The 5,742-nt window shown below is 41.0% G+C and overlaps 1 non-coding gene across 1 annotated transcript; it reads left to right on the top strand.

Annotated features, from left to right (window-relative positions):
• Positions 1–5,067: 5,067 nt before the first annotated feature.
• Positions 5,068–5,174, top strand: LOC114826855 (small nucleolar RNA R71). Its single transcript, XR_003775863.2, has one exon. It is a non-coding gene; the product is annotated as a small nucleolar RNA R71 (small nucleolar RNA).
• Positions 5,175–5,742: the final 568 nt, after the last annotated feature.

The following is a 5,742-nucleotide window of genomic DNA, read 5'->3' as shown; positions in this document are numbered from 1 at the left end:
GAATGAAAAAATATGTTGCAAGAAGTTGTGGTAGAGATTGCAAAATCATTACCTGCATAAAGGAACAAAAGTAGGACTTAAACACACAAACCAGAAAACAAGAGAAAAAAAAAACAGAACAAGAACATTTAAAATTATTCAAAATAAAAATGAAAGATAGAAAGCTTGGGTTGCCTCCCAAGAAGCGCTTTAGTTACTGTCTAGAGCTAGACATTCTGTTGGCAGCTTGATTCAAATAACAGGTTCCTTCAAAGTGATGGAATCCTTAGCAAGATCATATGGAGACTCCTTGTATAACTTCAAGCGATGTCCATTAACTTTGAAGACAAAACCAGTTTGCATGTTTTGGATATCCACAGCCCCATGAAGATGGACCTGTACAACACGATATGGACCATTCCAACGTGATTTGAGCTTTCCTGGGAATAGTTTCAATCTTGAATTAAAAAGCAAAACCTTCTGGCCCGGTTGAAACTCTTTACGAAGGATGTGAGCATCATGAAATTTCTTGGTCTTATCCTTGTAAATCTTTGCATTCTCATAAGCATCATTCCTTATTTCTTCCAGTTCATTCAACTGCAACTTCCGCTTCTCTCCCGCTGCTTGGTAGTCAAAATTGAGGTGCTTAATAGCCCAATATGCCTTGTGCTCAAGTTCCATAGGTAGATGGCAAGCTTTCCCATACACCAAACGAAAAGGAGACATCCTAATTGGTGTCTTATAAGCTGTCCTATATGCCCACAAAGCATCAGTAAGCTTTAAACTCCAATCCTTTCGAGATGAACTAACAGTTTTCTCAAGAATCCTCTTGAGCTCCCGATTAGATACTTCAACTTGTCCAGATGTCTGTGGATGGTATGAGGTGGCTATGCGATGGTGAATATGATACTTGGCACAAAGGGAAGCCATGGTGCGGTTTAAGAAATGCGTACCTTCGTCACTGATGATAGCACGAGGTACTCCAAATCGGGGAAAAATAGTATTCTGCAAGAAACCGAACACCACAGAACTTTTGCATGTTGGAGAAGCTATTGCCTCCACCCACTTAGAGACATAATCAACCGCCACCAAGATGTAGAGATTTCCATGTGAAGAAGGGAAAGGTCCCATGAAGTCTATGCCCCAAACATCAAATAATTCAATCACCAAAATACTTTGTTGGGGCATCTCATTTCTCTGAGAAAGATTTCCAACTCTTTGACACTTATCACAAGCCTGGCAACATAGGTATGCATCTTTGAATAAAGATGGCCAAAAGAAACCACTCTGTAAGATCTTGGCCGCTGTCCTTCTTGGTCCAAAATGACCACCACATGCATAGTGGTGAGCAAACTTCAAAATGCTTTCTTGTTCTTCTAAGGGGACACACCGACGAATGATTTGATCTTGGCAATGCTTGAACAGGTATGGTTCATCCCAAAAGTAGTGTTTTACAGTGGAGAGGAACTTCTTCCTTTGTTGGTAACTGAACTCTGATGGTATTTCTCCAGATGCCAAATAATTTGAGATGTCAGCATACCATGGTACTTGATGAGTAACCGCTAGAAGTTGCTCGTCTGGAAAGCTCTCTTGCAGGGGCAATGAATCCGCCTCATCAGTGCTTACATTTACTAATCTTGAGAGATGATCTGCCACAACATTCTCACGTCCCTTTTTATCTAAGATCTCCAAATCAAACTCTTGCAAGAGAAGGACCCATCGAATCAATCGTGGTTTGGCCTCTTTTTTAGACAATAAGTACTTGAGAGCAAAATGATCAGAATACACAATGACTTTAGCACCAACTAAGTACGATCGAAACTTTTCAAGAGCAAATACCACTGCAAGTAATTCTTTTTCCGTGGTGGCATAATTCAGCTGAGCATCATTCAAAGTGCGGCTGGCATAATATATAACATAGGGGAGCTTGTCACGTCGCTGACCAAGAACAGCACCCACAGTGTAATCGGAAGCATCACACATGAGCTCAAAAGGAAGGGTCCAATCTGGAGCTGTTATAATTGGGGCTGATGTGAGAAGATCCTTCAATTTGTTGAAAGCATCATGACAAACTGCATTAAAATCAAAACAAGCATCTTTAGCAGGTAAATTACAAAGAGGACGACTAATTTTGGAAAAATCCTTGATGAATCTTCAATAAAAACCAGCATGTCCCAAGAAAGATCTCACATTCTTCACAAAAGTTGGTGGTGGTAATTTGGCGATCACCTCAATCTTTGCCTTGTCGACCTCTATTCCTTTGCTTGAAATTAAATGTCCTAGCACAATGCCATGCTTAACCATAAAATGGCATTTCTCCCAATTTAACACAAGATTAGTCTCCCTGCATCTTTCCAAAACCAAAGACAAGTTATCCAAACATATATCAAAAGAATTACCAAAAACAGAAAAGTCATCCATAAAAACCTCAACAATATTTTCAACCATTCCAGAAAAAATACTCATCATGCATCGTTGGAAAGTGGCAGGGGCATTGCACAATCCAAATGGCATTCGTCTGTAGGCAAATGTACCAAAAGGGCATGTAAACGTTGTCTTCTCTTGATCCTTAGGGGCAATTGGAATTTGGTTGTACCCTGAATAACCATCTAAGAAACAATAGAAAGAATGACCAGCTAGTCTCTCGAGCATCTGATCAATGAATGGCAGCGGAAAATGATCATTTCTAGTGCTGTTGTTGGGCTTTCTATAGTCAACACACATTCGCCATCCGGTGGTCATCCTTGTAGGCACAAGCTCGTTGTTATCATTCTTCACCACAGTAATACCAGCTTTCTTTGGAACCACCTGAGTCGGGCTCACCCATTTACTATCCGAGATTGGATAAATAATACCTGCATCAAGCAATTTCATCACCTCAACTCTTACAACTTCCTTCATGATTGGATTTAGAAGTCTTTGAGCTTCAACAGTTGGTTTAGTCCCAGCTTCCATAAAAATTCTATGCATGCACAAAGCTGGACTAATGCCTTTTATGTCAGCAAGTGTCCACCCCAGAGCATCTTGATACTTACGAAGGACTCTTAGTAATTTGTCTTCCTCCGTGTCATTAAGATCAGCAGCAATAATAACAGGCAAGGTCTCATTCACCCCGAGATGAGCATACTTGAGGTGGCTCGGCAGTAGCTTGAGTTCTAACTTCGGAGCTTGCTCACTTGAAGGAAGAAGGGGCTGCTTAGGCACTCCAAGGCTTTCATAAACATGTTGCCACTTTGGATTATGAATTGGTGCACTATCCAATGCAGCGATGACGTCCACCACATTTTCTTCCATAGATAAAGTAGCATCATGGTTGGTGAGGCAAGTTAACAGCTCATCATTAGATGATCGTGAGGCAAAGTTTGCATGCACAATCCCATCCAAAACATCAACACGAAAACACTCTTCAGGTTCGAAAGGACGTTTGACAGCTTCAAAGAGTTTGAATACAACTGACTCTCCTTGCACTCTTAAGGTTAAAGTACCTGCTTCCACATTAATAAGTGTCCGGGCGGTGGCCATGAACGGTCGGCCTAAAATGAGAGGCACTTCCTTGTCTTCCTCCATGTCAAGTACAATGAAATCAGCTGGGAGATAGAATTTATCCACTTTAATAATCACATCTTCCAAAATACCCAAAGGATAGGTCACGGACCTATCTGCCAATTGAAGACTCACAGATGTGGGCTTGAGTTCTCCTTCACCTAATTTTTGAAAAACAGAATAAGGCATAAGGTTAACACTTGCTCCTAAATCAATCAATACTTTATGAAAATCAAGACTACCAATAGTACAAGAGATAGTGAAACTCCTCAGATCTTTCTTCTTGGGTGGTAGCTTATGTAAGAGGACAACACTGCATTGCTCAGTTAAAATCACCTTCTCATATTCCGATAACTTTTTCTTTTAGAACATAGCTCCTTCAGAAATTTGGCATATGATGGGATCTGTTTAACAGCATCTAATAGAGGCAGATTAATTTGAACCTTAGCCAACGTCTTCATGAATTCAATGCATTGTTGATCCTTGGAACGTTGTTGCTGCCTTTGTGGAAATGGCAAAGGTGGCTTGTATGGTGGCTTGTCAGAAGGTGCAAATAAACTACCAAGGCCTTTTTCCTTGTTTGCATTAAAGTTGGGTCGAGATTGCACTTTGTCACTTGCACTAGGATCTGGAATACCTGCTTCAGAAATAGCCTCTGACCGAGACTTTGCAGCTAATGGTGCACTTTCAGTAAGCTCTTCTTCTTCCACTTCGGCTTCATGGTGCACCACTTCTCTGTTGTCATAGCTCTTGCCACTTTTCAATGTCCGTATTACTTTGCAATGCTCCATCCCTCTTGGATTTTGCTCAGATTGGCTTGGAAACCTTCCTTTCTCTCTTTCATTGAACATGGTAGCAAGCTGTCCAACTTGAGTCTCCAAATTCCCCACTGATGCCGTGAGATTCTGAATGCTAGTTTGTGTGGATTGGACAAAATTGTTGGTGGTATTAGAGAGAGCAGACATATGTTGAGCTAGCTGTGACATTTGGTCTTCAAGAAATGGTTTCTTAGTCTCACTAGTTGATTGGTAAGACTGTTGGTATTGACGTGGCTGTTGGTTGCCACCCCAACTGAGATTGGGATGGTTCTTCCACCCAGGATTATATGTATTGGAATAAGGGTCACTTCTGGGTCTAGTGAAATTATTCACCATATTCACATGCTCTTGCACAAGCTCAGGATAGCTATCCTTGTTGGGGCATTGAGTGATGTCATGAGTTGTTGCACTACAAATGATGCACGCTTCTTGGGCATTGGGCATGGAAGAGACCTGCATTAAGGCAGCAAATTTGGCATTAAAATTCTTTTCCATTTTAGCAATTTGAGCAGAAACATTAGAAGAACTCTGAGAAATCTCAAAAACTCCCCTCTTTTGTGTTTGTTCCTCTGTCCATTGTTGGGATTCAGAAGCCATCATATCAAATAACTCAAATGCTTCCCTTGCTGATTTTGACATTAATGACCCTCCAGCAGATGCATTCACTTGACTCTTGGTGGTGGCATTGAGACCATCATAAAATATGTTCATTTGAAGGTTAGAATCAAACCCAGCATGAGGACATTTTGTGTACATCTCATTATACCGTTCCCAAGCTTCATGGAAAGACTCGTTCGGCTTTTGAGCGAAAGCCAATATCTCTTTCTTGAGTGCAAGAGTCTTGGATGAAGGAAAAAACTTATTGAGAAATTTTTCTTGCAATTCTGTCCATGTTGTAATGCTATTGGCAGGCAAAAAATGCAGCCACGCCTTGGCTTTGTCTTTCAAAGAGAATGGGAACAAACGTAACTTGATAGCTTCAGAAGAGAAACCTCTGATTATGGTGTTGTCACATGCCTCAATAAAATCAACCAAATGCATGTTGGGATCACTGTTTGGCAACCCATGAAAGGATGGCAATATGTTGAGGATGTGAGGTTTGATTTCAAAGGATGCCCCATCTTTCACATCTGGATATATAATGCACCTTGGCACTGCATTGATTCTCGCCGCCAATGAATTCCTTAAAGGTTGACCTGCTGCAGGTAAGGCTAGGGCCATGTGTGCAACTGGTGTCAAAGGTTGGAAAATATATTTGCTGCTCTCAGGATCACGGAACAAATCCTTAAGAAAAGTATCACCAAGGTTGGAATTTTGTGCTAAATATTTTTCTCGAGCTAACTTCCTTGCACTTCTCTCTGGTTCAGGGTCGTAAGGAATAAGCACTTGATTCTTGGACCTT

Source organism: Malus domestica, chromosome 01 (genome assembly GCF_042453785.1).
Source record: "Malus domestica chromosome 01, GDT2T_hap1".
NCBI lineage: Eukaryota > Viridiplantae > Streptophyta > Magnoliopsida > Rosales > Rosaceae > Malus > Malus domestica.
Note: the sequence above shows the minus strand (reverse complement) of the source record. Positions and strands in the feature narration are given on the sequence as shown.